Raw genomic sequence first — 13,009 nt, forward strand, 5'->3', positions numbered from 1 at the left:
CCCCTCCCCTTCCTTTTTCTCTCTTCTCTTTTTCTCTCTTCTCTTCTGAGTCTTGAAATTTTTTGTGTCTTGTTTATCTTGCACTGTCTTAAAGGACCTTTGTAAGCTTTGCATTTGCTTGTAATGCTTCAAATTTTAAGAAACCCGCTGCAGAAAGAGAGAAGCTATTGCTGGCAACCCATCAAGTCATCTGTGCAGCATGTGAACAAACCTCTGGAAGTCTTTTAATCCTGCCTGACGTCCAAGAGCTTGCTGTTGGTACCACGAGGCTGTATGAATTACAGGAAGAGAAAAATTGCTCTTTTGGCAAACACAAGCTCCGATACTTTAGTTTTCATTTCCTTTGATTTTATGTCATGTAGTCTGTTCTTTCATGGCAGGCTGTGTGTTTAGCAAAGGAGCTGGTACCTCAGTTTGGGAATTACAAGACTTTGGCTCTGCTCACATCTCTGCTGTCAGCCTGCTGCATGAACATAAATCAGCTACTCTTCTGAATCTTCATATTTGTAATGCTAACCTAGTTATGCCAGCCTCCTCTTCAGAGTGCTTGATGTCCTTATGAAGAGTAATAGTCAGATATTAATGGAGATGTTATTAACACCCCTCCCCACTTAAGTGCAATCTGCTGCATTATGGAATTTAATGGCTAAAGATTCCAAATGAATAAAATTTTTAGGAAATGTCTCTTCTGGTAATGCATTGACTATTTGAAATAATCAGAGCTATGAATCAACCATGCCTTTGAATAAATTTATAGATGTAGTGGAAAGCTAAATTGAAAATACAATAGCTAAATATCCCTGGGATTTTTAAACTCCCTGATGGACTCTGCAAGTCTTTGGCTGTGATACAAATCCATTATCTATATAAAAAGCATTTGCTTGTTCTGTTCACTGAATAAGTTGCACCAGTTGGAACATCCAATATAATTGCCATTTAACCAAGTTCAGCTGCCTGCAACTGCAGTGCATTTATAGTTGGTTGGAAACCAAATTTGTAAGCATCCTCTGGAATTTGCATCCAACTGCTTTTACTGGTTCTCATAACACAGCAGAAAAATCTTATTTCCTTTCATGCGTGAGGACAGATTAACAGAGAGGTCACCACTTGATGCCATTTTAAGTCATAGTGACAGCAGAGGACAGGGATTCAGTTGCACTGGTGATGGTTTGCCTCACAGCATTGCAGTTGGATCACTTGTAAACCTTCACCAAACAGCTGGCTAGGTGTTCTGTTCACAACTGCTGGAGGTGTGCTAGCACTTAGCTGACTCTCCATAAAAGTTAGATGCCACAGTGTGTGGGACTACCATCTGGGATTTGTTTCAACAGAAACAAAATTATTCTCTGTGTTTTTATACTATTCATGTGGGTCGCATATGTCAGTTATGGCTTCCTCATGGCTGTGCCATTTGCTCCAAGTTGGAGGTTTTGATGATGTTCAAAGAGAGACCAGCAATCAGCGTCAACAATAGCCTCTCATTTCTATTTTCTCTACAGGATTTTCTATCTGCATGCAACAGTAACTGACACACTCAAGAGGTTTCCATGGCGTGGAAATTTAAGTGATATTTTCCCAGAAGTAGTTAATTTTTGTAAATTCAGGCAAAGCCTGACTTGTACAGATAATTGTGCAGTGTCTGTGGTCATCTTCCAGATGTGTGCTATGCCATAGTTGCCATTTAGTGGGCAATTATCTTCATCAGCACTGTTGGCTTGAAGCTGATTTCTTGCTGAGAGGGAGTTTCAAGTTTATGGCTGACATAGCCTATATTTCCTCTTTTTCTATTTCACTTATCTCCTCCTATTTATGTTCCTCTCTTTCCTTTTATTTTGATAAATAAATCTGCTCCATTGTCCATGTTTATATCCTTTAAATATTTATCTGCTATATAGGTTTTGTCAATGCTGATCAGTTCAATTCTATATTCATTATGGATATAATAAGATCTACAATGTAAAATATAAATGTCATACAGTGAAGTACTATCTTGACCCTTGTATATTATCATAGGAAAGAAATATTTTCAAATGTAGAAGAACTGTTTTGTATTTTTGTTTTTTCATGGTGTCCCTCGCATTTGGGACACCTTACCTTCTATTTCTGTCTCTTAGAAACTTTCCTCAGAAAAAGGATGAGCCCCCAGCTTGTGTCCTCACTCTTGCTGAAGAGAACAGCCAGTGGCTTTGCTCAGCAGCTCCAGTGAGCCACTAGTAGCAGACTTTTATGCAGAAGACAATTTCTTAAACATCAGATTTTGACCTTGGTACCAAGGAATCCAAGATGCTCTTCCTAAATGCACAGCCTTCATTTACCTGGCTTTCCAACCTACTGAAATCTGGACATGCCCATTTTCCAGAAGCCCCTCAACTGTCCCCAGCTGAACTGGAATCTAGTGTCCCTCAGATTCCCAAGGGCAGCTCTCTGGGGCAGAGGAAAGCTGCCATCCCCTGAGCCAAACAGCAGGGATAGTGATGGGCCTCGGCATGTGATCTGGAGTGTGGAGCCAAGGGAAAGACAAAAGACAATAGGAATGGCAAAGCCTCAGCGGAGGGTCAGGAAGAGAGAGGGCCATGGATCATGGGCAGCAATTTTCCGGGTGGCATTCCGAGGGAGACTGAGCTTAGTGGTGAGAGCAAGACAGGGCCAGAGGTAGTCTTCTCTGCAACTTCAGGAGGCAGGTGATAGTTGTCTGCCAGTTTCTCCAGAGCATCCCTCCTCGTCCCTCCTCTTTCTGCTTGGAACCTGAGAGGGGGCTGTGAAGGAATAGAGGTGCTCAGCTCCAGGGTGGGCAGAGCAGGTGGGTGCTTGGTGGCTTCCCTGGGAAGAGAAGGGAAGCAGCAGGAGTGATGATGTTCAGCACTGCCACTGGTGTGGGGAGTGGAAGTGATTTGAAATGTGACTATGGGTGAGACTGATGGAGTAAAAATGAGGTGCTCAGAAGATGTAAGACTTGACCTTGCTACATGAGATTTGCACGTGTCGGAGGACTCCTTACATGCATCTTCATTAGAAATATTGCCATCCTGTTATGACAAACTTGTGTTTAATTTGCTATAGAGAGTTTGTCACATGAGAGGGTTTGAGAGAGCTTTTTCTCAAGCAGAACAAAGCGAACAACTTCCAAAGCAAAGTTTTGAGGAAGCCTGAAAATTTGCACTCCGTGTGTGAGGAGCATGATTTGCTGAGCAGTCGCTGGAAGGACTGTCACAGGGCTGGTGCTCCCTGGGCAGGGTGGTCCTGGAAGAGCTTCATTATCCTTCTCCATTACCCACAGCTCTCACATATGGGGTAACAGCCATAGTGATCAAAGACTCTTGGAAATGCTGTTTGAGATTTCAGAATTAAAAGCACTGTGTGGAAGCTAAACTGCTCATGGTTATTCTTCACTAGGTCTTCCAGTTGATTCCCAATAAGAATTTTAAGTTTCTGGTATTTTTTTCACTTTGCTGGAATATTCTAATGTAGTGTTATGGGTATGAATCCTGGTACAAATGCTCCATTTCAGACAGCCTTCCAAACACTTGTGTGTAATGGTGAATTTTTTTCTAATTATTTTAAGGCATGCTTTATTGAGGTGAAGTCACTGCAGCAAAATAGCAAATAGTGAAAGATGTAATCTCATTCCCCTGCAGCCAGGAAAGGCTGATTACTAAATCGTTATTCAGCTTTTTCTGTTCAGGTTGTTTTTTTTTTTAATGTGTCAATATGAGTTTCGAATCCCAGCCCTTCACTCTGCTTCATAAGGGTTCATGAAGTTGCGGTTTGCCCGACATAGCCTACGTTTTCTCTTTTTCTGTTTCGCTTACCTCCTCCTATTTGTATTCCTTTCTTTCCTTTTATTTTGAGAAATAAGTCTTCTCTGTCCTCCATGTTTATATCCTTTAAATATTTATCTGCTCTCCTCCTGTCTCCCAAGTCATTGCTTAGTACAGTTTATGTTTAGCTTTTGGCAGTTACTCAGTAACATAGGAAAGAAAGAAAGAAAATTTCCTCTTCAGTTAAGTATTCCTGTAGAGTTCAAGCAGCTACATATATTTTCAAAACTGTATACAGGGACTGAGCTGTAGATGGTGAGATCCTATTAATGTCAACAGCGGTTTAACTACCAACTGTTTTAGGGCCATGATTTCTCCCAGAGACACTCTGAACTTAGTCATATCTTCCACAAGACTCCCTATACGGTGGTGAGTCCCATCTGAAAAACAATTTGCAATTGTTTGAGCACTGTGTTTCTCTCCTCTAAGAAGAAAATGCTAGATTGGCCTTTTTTTGTTTTGTTTCTTGTTGTGTGACCAAGTCTTTAGCTAGTGTGTCGATAACTACACAAGACTAAGGTGTTTCTTATTCTCTAATTTTGGAAATGACATTGTCTTAACTTCACACCCTACTTGCTGATGGGACTGGAGGCTTTTGCAGTGACAGACAGCAGTCTCGCAGATGCTCATTCGTTTTTATGAGGCAAACACATCAACAGAGCTATATTAAGCATGTCTGCATAGCGTGTCAGGGCCTGGGCAAAGCAGAGGTTCACTTTGCCTGAATGTTTACATTAAACACCACAGTTTTACTGGACTATTTAAATTCTAAATTCTATTCTAAATTGTCTGTTTTGTGTGCAGATAGTTTGGAGGGCTGTTTAACTGGTAAGCTGATAAACCCCATCCTGTGTGGTTTAGAAATAGAAGCTGTCTCAGGGCTTCGCATCTCCTGAATGAATTGTGTCCTCAGTGTGGGATGATAAGACACTATCCTGACGACTTCCTTAGTGATGCCTGAATATACTAGTTACTTGTTTCAGAAACCAAAATGTTTGGAATTCAGTAACTGAAATGCTCATCCAGAAATTTTTGTTAGAGCAAGGCAGATTGGATTTGCTCTGTGTTTACCACTTCCAAGCAGCCTAATGGAAGGAGTGTTTAGAGTGAGAAATCATCATAGTGCAGTCGTGGTCAGGACAGCTGGGAGAGAATGTTAACATTTGCCTCCTGTCCCGTGACCAAATCCATCCATCTATCAATCCAAACCAAAAAACTCTGAGAAATGCACTCATTGTCCAGCCACTGCCTCACATTACCCATATCGGAACTAAGTGGGCAAACTACCCTCCAATGAGGACAATTGCAAAAGCATTACTTAATAACTTTGTATATTTACCCTACACCTGAAAGACACAGGGGTTCTGATTTAAAAATTCCTAGTAGGCTTGGTAAACAGATTTTTTCCTGAATAATGATCAATAAATCCTCTTTTTTATTATTCCATCTTCTGAATTTATGTTACAACTGAAAAAGAAAAGATCAAGTTTCTGATAGAGTGTTTATCCACAGGAACAGGACTGTTGAGGGAAAGTTTGCTTGACAAAATAACAGTAGTAAGCATTTCAGCAGAATGCTCTGGTTTGATTGTGAGCCTTTTTAAAAAATATTTTATAGTTGTATGTTATAATTAGTGTTTAGGAAAGGGTAGATTAAAAAATAAAATAAAACTCAACAAAAGAGTACTTTGATGCGCCCAAAACAATTTTTCTCAATTTAATTTTGGCAAAACTTGCTGAATTTAGATCTTTTGTTCCAATTTAGAAAAAAGCCACAGCAAAAATATCTTTGAAAATATCTATAATTACAAGCTTCAAGCAGCTCTACAGAAAACATTTACTAGGATTACTTCAGCCTATGAGCAAAAGTGCCCCGGTGGCAAATGACAGCATCCCAGTACATACATTCCATACAGAGGGGTAATACCACATTTCCACTCCTTCTAGGAATTCTCACTTAATATTTTATAAAAGATTATCTGCCACAACCCAGGGGTGAAGAATGGGGTTGAGCACTGCAATAAGGGTTCTTGGCACAGAGAGGTCTGGTGAAGCAATGCCAATCTTTATTAGGGGAGTAGCAACTTATATAGGGTAGGTTCAGGGGTGGAGTTTGGGCTAGGGAGGAGCATGAGATTGGCAACCCAGGGATGAAGGTAATTGGGTAACTGGGAAAGGAGGGGAGGAGTTTTGGGTGTGGCTAGGAAATGGGCCAATGGTAGCTGCCTCTGCACTGCACCAAATACTGACCAATGGCAGGCAGAGGAGCGGGAAAACAGGGGTTTTGGCGGGAAAACTGTGTGGGGATGAAGAAGACAATATGGGGGATAATTTTTAAAACAACAACTGGGGTACAAACAATATAAGACCCGTAGAATAACGCATGTAGGGAAACTGGGGATAAACTGGGGGTAATAAAACAATTGTCCAGTCCGTGTATTAGTCTAATCCGGTAAATATTTGTCTTAATCTGGGTTGTAGACTTGTCTCCAGGCCTCATACTGTCTCTTTTCCTCCTCGGAGACCCCAACAATTATCAGTCTCATCCATAAACATCCCAACTGGACCAGGCAGAAGGTTCTATACTATGCCATTAAACAAAATAATAAGGGCTCATATAACAAAATATAAGAGACTTGGGTGAGTTTTAAACCACTATCACACAGAGGCACTTTGCCCTAGGTCAGTGTGCCAAGGAACTTCCTGGGGAGCTCCAGTACCACCTTCACCCTCTTTCACTTCTGCCAGGCCTTTTAAGTGGATTAATAGTTGCTCAAAAATCCTGAAGGAGAGGAAACGCCCCTTTCAGTAGAACTGGCTTTTTAGACCTGGAGAGACTGAATAAAGGGAACTATTTTTTTTTTCTGTAGAAGACTGGCATAAGAGGGAATATCTTTGCATTTTCACCATTGAGCCAGCAGTCACTCCCAATACTTTTCAATCATAAAAGCTGTATTTTTGCCTTTGATGATATGTTGCAGAACATATTTGTGGTGAATACCAAAGGACAGACAGTTTTCACACCTCCAGGGTAAAGTAATCCACAAACCTTATTCAGCCCTGCCTGTAAAACCCGCAAAACAGGTGTGTTTTAAGAGCAAAGAGCAGCAGTTGATTAAACCATGCAGCGCTTCAAGCTTAAAAGGCAAGGGGTGAAACTCATTACCCTGAGAGACCCAGCAGCTCCGAGATGTCTGGATCATCTCCATTTCAAGCAGGACAAGAAAAAAATAATTTCTCCATTGCTTCTGTTGAGTTAGAAACATCTTGTGCTAGTTTAAAAGTAAACCGGCAGGAGAAATGAACCCAACTAGAGAGATTACAAGTCAGAGTTACAATTTACTAAAAAGATTATAATAAATATAATGATATGGAGAAAAACTGATTTTAACCTACAAAGAGAGATGTATAACCTTGCACTTTGGGACAAGAACAGAACGGTGTTCATTGGCCCCTGTGCTGAGCACCACGTGACCCCCCTGGATGCAAAGTAAAAGGAAAGGGAACCTGTTGGTCTGGATTATGATCATGGTTCTGTTGAAGTTCTGGTCCTCCTCTCAACTGACCAGTGGTACCGGAAGTCCAAAACCCGAAGATTATATATGCTCAGGTTCAGGTGGCAGTGCCCAGTACCTCCCCCAGGGCGGGGAGTTTCACAATGAGCGATTTAACTCTGAGTCGTGGGATATTTTTGGAATCTTGGATGGTCTAGGTGTTGCAGCTGCCTATCATGCCAGTCCAAGGTTGCCCATAAGCAGAGATGTCCCCTCAGGCTGCGTGTGAAGGTGTTAATGCCTTTCGCGGGGCGGGGGTGGGGGGCCAGAGGGCAGTTTTCGCAGCTAAGTCATTGGTGTGAAAACAAAGGAACATTCCCCTGCCTCGCAGGGTTTCTTTAACACCCAACTTGTAGCCTGAGGTGTCAGGTGTGCCCTGGGCAGCTGCTGCAAACGATCCGTTTGTTAACAGTCCATCAGAAATGACATAGAGGGTGAAGAATACATGGTTTTGGCTATACCCGCATAGTGATAAACTGGTCCCACATAGTGATAACTAGGACACATCTCAATAGCAAACACAGGGCAAACACTCATTTAATACTGGAATGCCCCACGGGTAGGAAGTATGAGGCTTGGTTCTGCCTCTTTGCAGCTGCATATGAGTTATGAAGTGCTGCAACAGGGCAGTAGCTGGAAGGGAAATACAGTCTGACAGGAGATATGAGAGAAGGTTGATGGAGAAAATTCATCCTTCTTTAGACTGTATTTAAGAGTAGGAGTGAGGACTATATGTACCTGTTCGTCTTTTCTTTGTTAAATTCTTGTTGGTTGGAACTAAACTTTAAGTATCTATTTTCTGTAGGGGAAAAAGGCCAACTGTCTTGTAACTGTTTTAAACAACTTATCTTTATTGCAAAACGATATTAAATCAGTTTCTCCCTTCAGGTCATCATGATTTCCAGAGTCACTGGTGAATGGTGTTTACTAGGACCTCTTAATTCTAAGGCCAACCCTCTTATCCAGTTGTCATTTTAAATTATGCCTATTCCTAGAGCATACGTAATTATTGCCTGTCAGTAAAAGTTAATATTGAAATTGTTGTTATTGCCTGCAATAGTAGTAGTAGTAGTAGTAGTAGTAGTAGTAGTAGTAGTAGTAATAATAATAATAATAATGATGATGATGTCTGTTCAAGTGAAGCAAATATAATAAAAAAATTGGATCATGTTACACTCGAATTCAAGAAACAAATACTTTATTGATGATTTCACAGGATATCGCATCCACTAAGGTAAATAAATTTAAATAAAACATGTGTTTTAGATTAAATAAAAAAAGTTCCAGGTGCAACTATGCAGAGGTGCTGAAGACTTTCAGTTTTGCACAAGTCGTGAACAGATGTCTTTCCAGCTGCAGTTTTTGGCTTTTTAGAGGAAGTTCCCTGCTAGCAGATGGCAGCTTTCTCTTCTCTTCATCAAGCTGTTTATTAAGTCTGTTTTTAATGATGTTAGTTAGAACTGATTTATGCAATTGTGAGGGGGTGTAATTCTGACTTTGCTGGTGTTGTATATCACCATAGGATTTGGCTTACTGGATATCATTGCACATCTGCAGCTTCCAGGCCTTGGGGAGGCATGGTTTCATCTGGGATCTATGTGTAAGCACATCTGTGTATATTCAGTTGATCCAGTTCTGCTTAAAAATGCACAAAAATTGAAATTTCACCTCTGCATAAGGACATGAGATTTATGTGATCATCTGACTGGTCTTTCGGTCAGTATTCCTCTAATGATGGGGTTGAACCCACCAGCAAATTTCAGCCAAAAATCTAAAACAAACTTAATCTCCTGCAGCGTCTGTGGGTTTTTTTGACCAAGGAGAGAGTTCCAAATTGGTGTCCCAGTGAAGAAACAGCAGCTGCCAGAGGCTCCATGGGGCAGAAAGGAGGCCACCAAGCAGCATTCCTCACCCACCAGGCTACTGGGTGCTGGGCAAGGGTATCAGGAAAACGTGGGAGGTTCTCAGGTTTTTTTGCTCTGAGGATTTGTTTTCAGCTGAGTTAGAACGTCCTAGAACCCATGTTTGCTCCTGACAACTCCGATATGATTTTTATTTTTATTTTTTTTTAATGTACCATTAGACTTCATCAATCTGTTCTTTAATTCTCCATGTCGGAAAATTGAGCAGAGGTACTTCAGAGGGATATTGCAAGATTTGATTAACTTTTCCAAACATTTAGAGAGAATAATGAATAGGTGATAAAGAGTATAAATGGAAGTTTAATACTAAAGTTTGGTATTGATTTAGAGACATCTGTCATTCCAAATCTCAACATTGAAGCATCCAGGCTACCTTAAAATACGAACAAACAAAGGAAAGTCTTTACTGTCTTTAAAGCCAAATGTGTTGTTTCGTGTAAAAGGGAAAAGAAAAGAAAAAAAAAAAAAAGAAGGGGGAGATAAAATGACCTGCTCCAGACCCTGGACTCCTGAAACCAAATCTACATCCTTATTGATTTTTCAGAGTGTCCTTCTACAAAGGAATGTCTCCTGTTCTGTAGATGTGGTTTTTTATCTTTACTGCAGCAATGCTAGGGCTGAGTGGTAAAGCTCTGGTTTTAATGGCTCTTTCCCCATCTCTAAAAGGTTCTGTATTTCAGGTCACAGAGGATCTTTCTTCCAGAAGATAACTTTCAAAAAATTATATGCATTTCAAAAGAAAAGCACATAAAGTCCCTATGTGACGTTATCAGTGTACTTCTACATTCAGGTGTCAACAGGACACCTTTCTGTTTTCCTTTGTGTTGTAGTAATGCTCCGCTGATGAAGGTACAACTGAAAGGCTGCTCTTTAGAGAATTTGAGTTTATTACTGTGTGGAAGAAAAACACAGTAATGCAAATGGTATTTCCAAGCAGAACCATTGAAGCAAGACTCTGATCATTTTTGGAAAGCCTATATTTCTCCATATCTCACATAATTAGTCACCACACAAGTACTCTGTCTTCTGGACATAGTGTGAATTTGAATTTAGAACTTAGCTCTCTGCTTTTGTCTATAACAGCCAGCATTAAAAACCAGATTAAAATATCAGAAATAGAATTGAAAAGGATGTTGCACATAGTTATATATATATTCCATTTTCTTTATCTTTTGTGTGCTCCAGTGCTACATGAAGAATTTGAAATTGGGTTGCATGTTCCTGAGCTTTAGTCATGTTTTGCTTTTGTTCCACTCGAGGCACAGTGCTGAGTTTTAAGGAAGTGAGGAGCGTAGTGGATGAAATTTAAAGCCATCATTTAATTTACAGGTTTATTTCTCCTGTTACCGATACTTTTCGATGGTGATTTAATTAAGTAACTTAGTTTGTAGCTCTCCTTGTTCCTGCTTTATTAATTAATTAGTGCTCCGCTCCTGGTTAAGCAGTGATATTTCTTATTAAAAGGTCATTTTGAAAGATAGGGATGGGCAAATAATTTATAATCAATAATGCTTTTTGCCAAACATCGCTGAGGGGATTGCAAAATCTTTGACCTTATTTGTGTATTTTCTGTGTGCATCTTCTTGCAGGAATAGCTTTCTGTAAGTGGCAGGTGCTTGTGTCAGACATGCAGGGGGATTTCTCTCCCTGATATTTCAGGTCAAGGGACTCAGTAGTACTTTGGTTAAAATTGTCAAAAAGGACAAATACCATATGAACAAGTCACTAAGACACCAAACCTATCATCTGACAACCCATTCCTAGTTTAAAAAATAAATAAAAATTAAGCTTCCAAGTGCCAATTTTAGCCTGGTGACAACAAGAAGATTGTCTCCAAAAACAGTGGACAAAGACTGACCCACTCAGAGAGGTAACCAAATCACCAGGTCCTGCCCTGAGCCACCTCCAGAAGACTCTGGGGAGGGACCAGGCTCCTGTACCTCAATGCACCCAGCAAATATTCATGGCGGAACTAGATTTATAAAAGGATCTATGCATCTAATACCAACTTAAAAAATTAAGTTATCTCATAGCTATTGATGAGTGTATTGATGAGTGTTAGAACTCTCTTCAGTTTTAGATGCCTTGCAGAGCTCCAAAAATCTATCTCAATCTCCTTTTTTAAAACCAGTGTTTAGGCTAGAAGTCATTTAATTATTTCTAGAGGTGTACAGGACCATACAAGTACTTTGCTTGCATTTGCAAGGCTGCATTAATAAGTCAGAGACATTTACAGGGCCTGAACACACAAATGACTGCAGTCATGAGCAAAGTAGATTGTGCTGGACCTCAGCTAATGTGTACAGAAAATATTTCACCTATGACACTCTGCCTTCCTGTGCTGTTGGCGAACAGAGGTGAGAGCAACACTCAAGTTCAACATCTATGGAGGAAGTTGGAATATATTGCATACATCTCTGCACCTTCTGTGTGGGCAGGCAGAGCTGGACAGCCCCAAGTCACTGCCTCCCTGCCCTGCTGCTGGTCCTTAGAACAGACAGGATGGAGGCAGACCTGCTCCTTTCCTCTGTGCTGGTCTTTCTGATAGACATATGTCTTGGCCCTTGTCTCTTACCACTGATGCACTGCCCTGTGGTTCCTCCCATAGGAAAGCCCAAGACGAGTTTCATTGCGCTGAGGACTTTGTTGTTTGTCAAGTCTGTTTGGCAGCCCAGTGCCCTTAGCCAAGGCAGTTGTGCTGGTTTAAAGGTAAACCAGCAGGGGAAATGAAGTCAACTCAAAAGAGAGACTATAAGTCAGAATAACAATTTAATAAAATAATACAATAAGTATGATTATACAAACAATTGGTTTTAACCCACAAAACCCCAATGTATAACCCAGCACCCTGGGGCATGAACAGAGTGGTGTTCATTGGGCCCCCTGAGTCCAAAGTAAAAGGAGAGGGGAAAACCTGTTGGTGAGAGTGCTGTTGCAGTCTGGTTGAAAAGTGGTGGTTGCAGTCCAGTTGAGAGTGGTGGTCTGCAGTCTGGTTGAGAGCGGTGATCTGTAGTCTTCCTCTGGATCCCACGAGTAGTTAAAAAAGTCCCAAGATTCCAAGATTATATATTCTCCAGTTCAGGAAGGAATGCTCAGTACTTCCCTCAGGGCGGGGGGTTCCTCAATGGGCATGAGGACAAAAACACCTTCCTATCTCGCAGGCCTCTTAACACCTAGTTTATAGCCTGATGAGTCAGGCTGCTCTGGGCAGAGGGTGCAAATAGTCTATTGACAACAGTTTCTGGGAAATGGCATGGAAGGCTACAGAATGCACAGTTTTGGGTTACACCCATACAGTGATGAACTGGTCCCAGCTGTTCTAACTAGGACAGCAGTCCATTAAGATGTCTGTAACATGCACTGTCTTACTGGATCTTTCTCTGCCTAAGACTTTTAAAGAGGAAAGCCATAAGTAGAAAATGGTGTCCATCATGGGAGCACTAATTTAAAGCATCCATGCCCTGATGGGATCCAGCTGGCCCCAAAGGAAGGCGCATGACACATGCAGGGCACCAATGGGGTTTCAGCCCAGGGAGCAGGGCAGACGTCGTCCCACTGCTACCCACCCACATTTGTGGTCTTGTCAGCAAAAGGTGCTAGTGGAGTACTGGGCTGCCCCAGGCCATGTGAGGACAGCAGTGCCCAGACAGTGACTACCTTTGGTGCTGCTGAACCTCTGGCTTCACGAGCCTAATTTCTGCTCCAAAAAGGCCAGT

At 41.2% G+C, this 13,009-nt stretch overlaps 1 protein-coding gene across 11 annotated transcripts in view; it reads left to right on the forward strand.

Moving 5' to 3' along the window:
* RPS6KA2 (ribosomal protein S6 kinase A2) overlaps window positions 1–13,009 on the forward strand; it is a 289,256-nt gene that overhangs the window by 199,324 nt on the left and 76,923 nt on the right. The window contains exon 1 of one of the 11 annotated variants that reach the window (XM_017813734.1): window positions 9,229–9,311. The exons of the other annotated variants lie outside the window; for them this stretch is intronic. The gene's annotated coding sequence lies outside the window, so the exon portion shown is untranslated. Of the gene's footprint in view, window positions 1–9,228; window positions 9,312–13,009 lie in introns of those variants that run through there. 11 annotated transcript variants of the gene reach the window in all.

The sequence above is a fragment of the Lepidothrix coronata genome, unplaced genomic scaffold (assembly GCF_001604755.1).
Source record: "Lepidothrix coronata isolate B3197 unplaced genomic scaffold, Lepidothrix_coronata-1.0 Scaffold42, whole genome shotgun sequence".
Classification (NCBI taxonomy): Eukaryota; Metazoa; Chordata; class Aves; order Passeriformes; family Pipridae; genus Lepidothrix; species Lepidothrix coronata.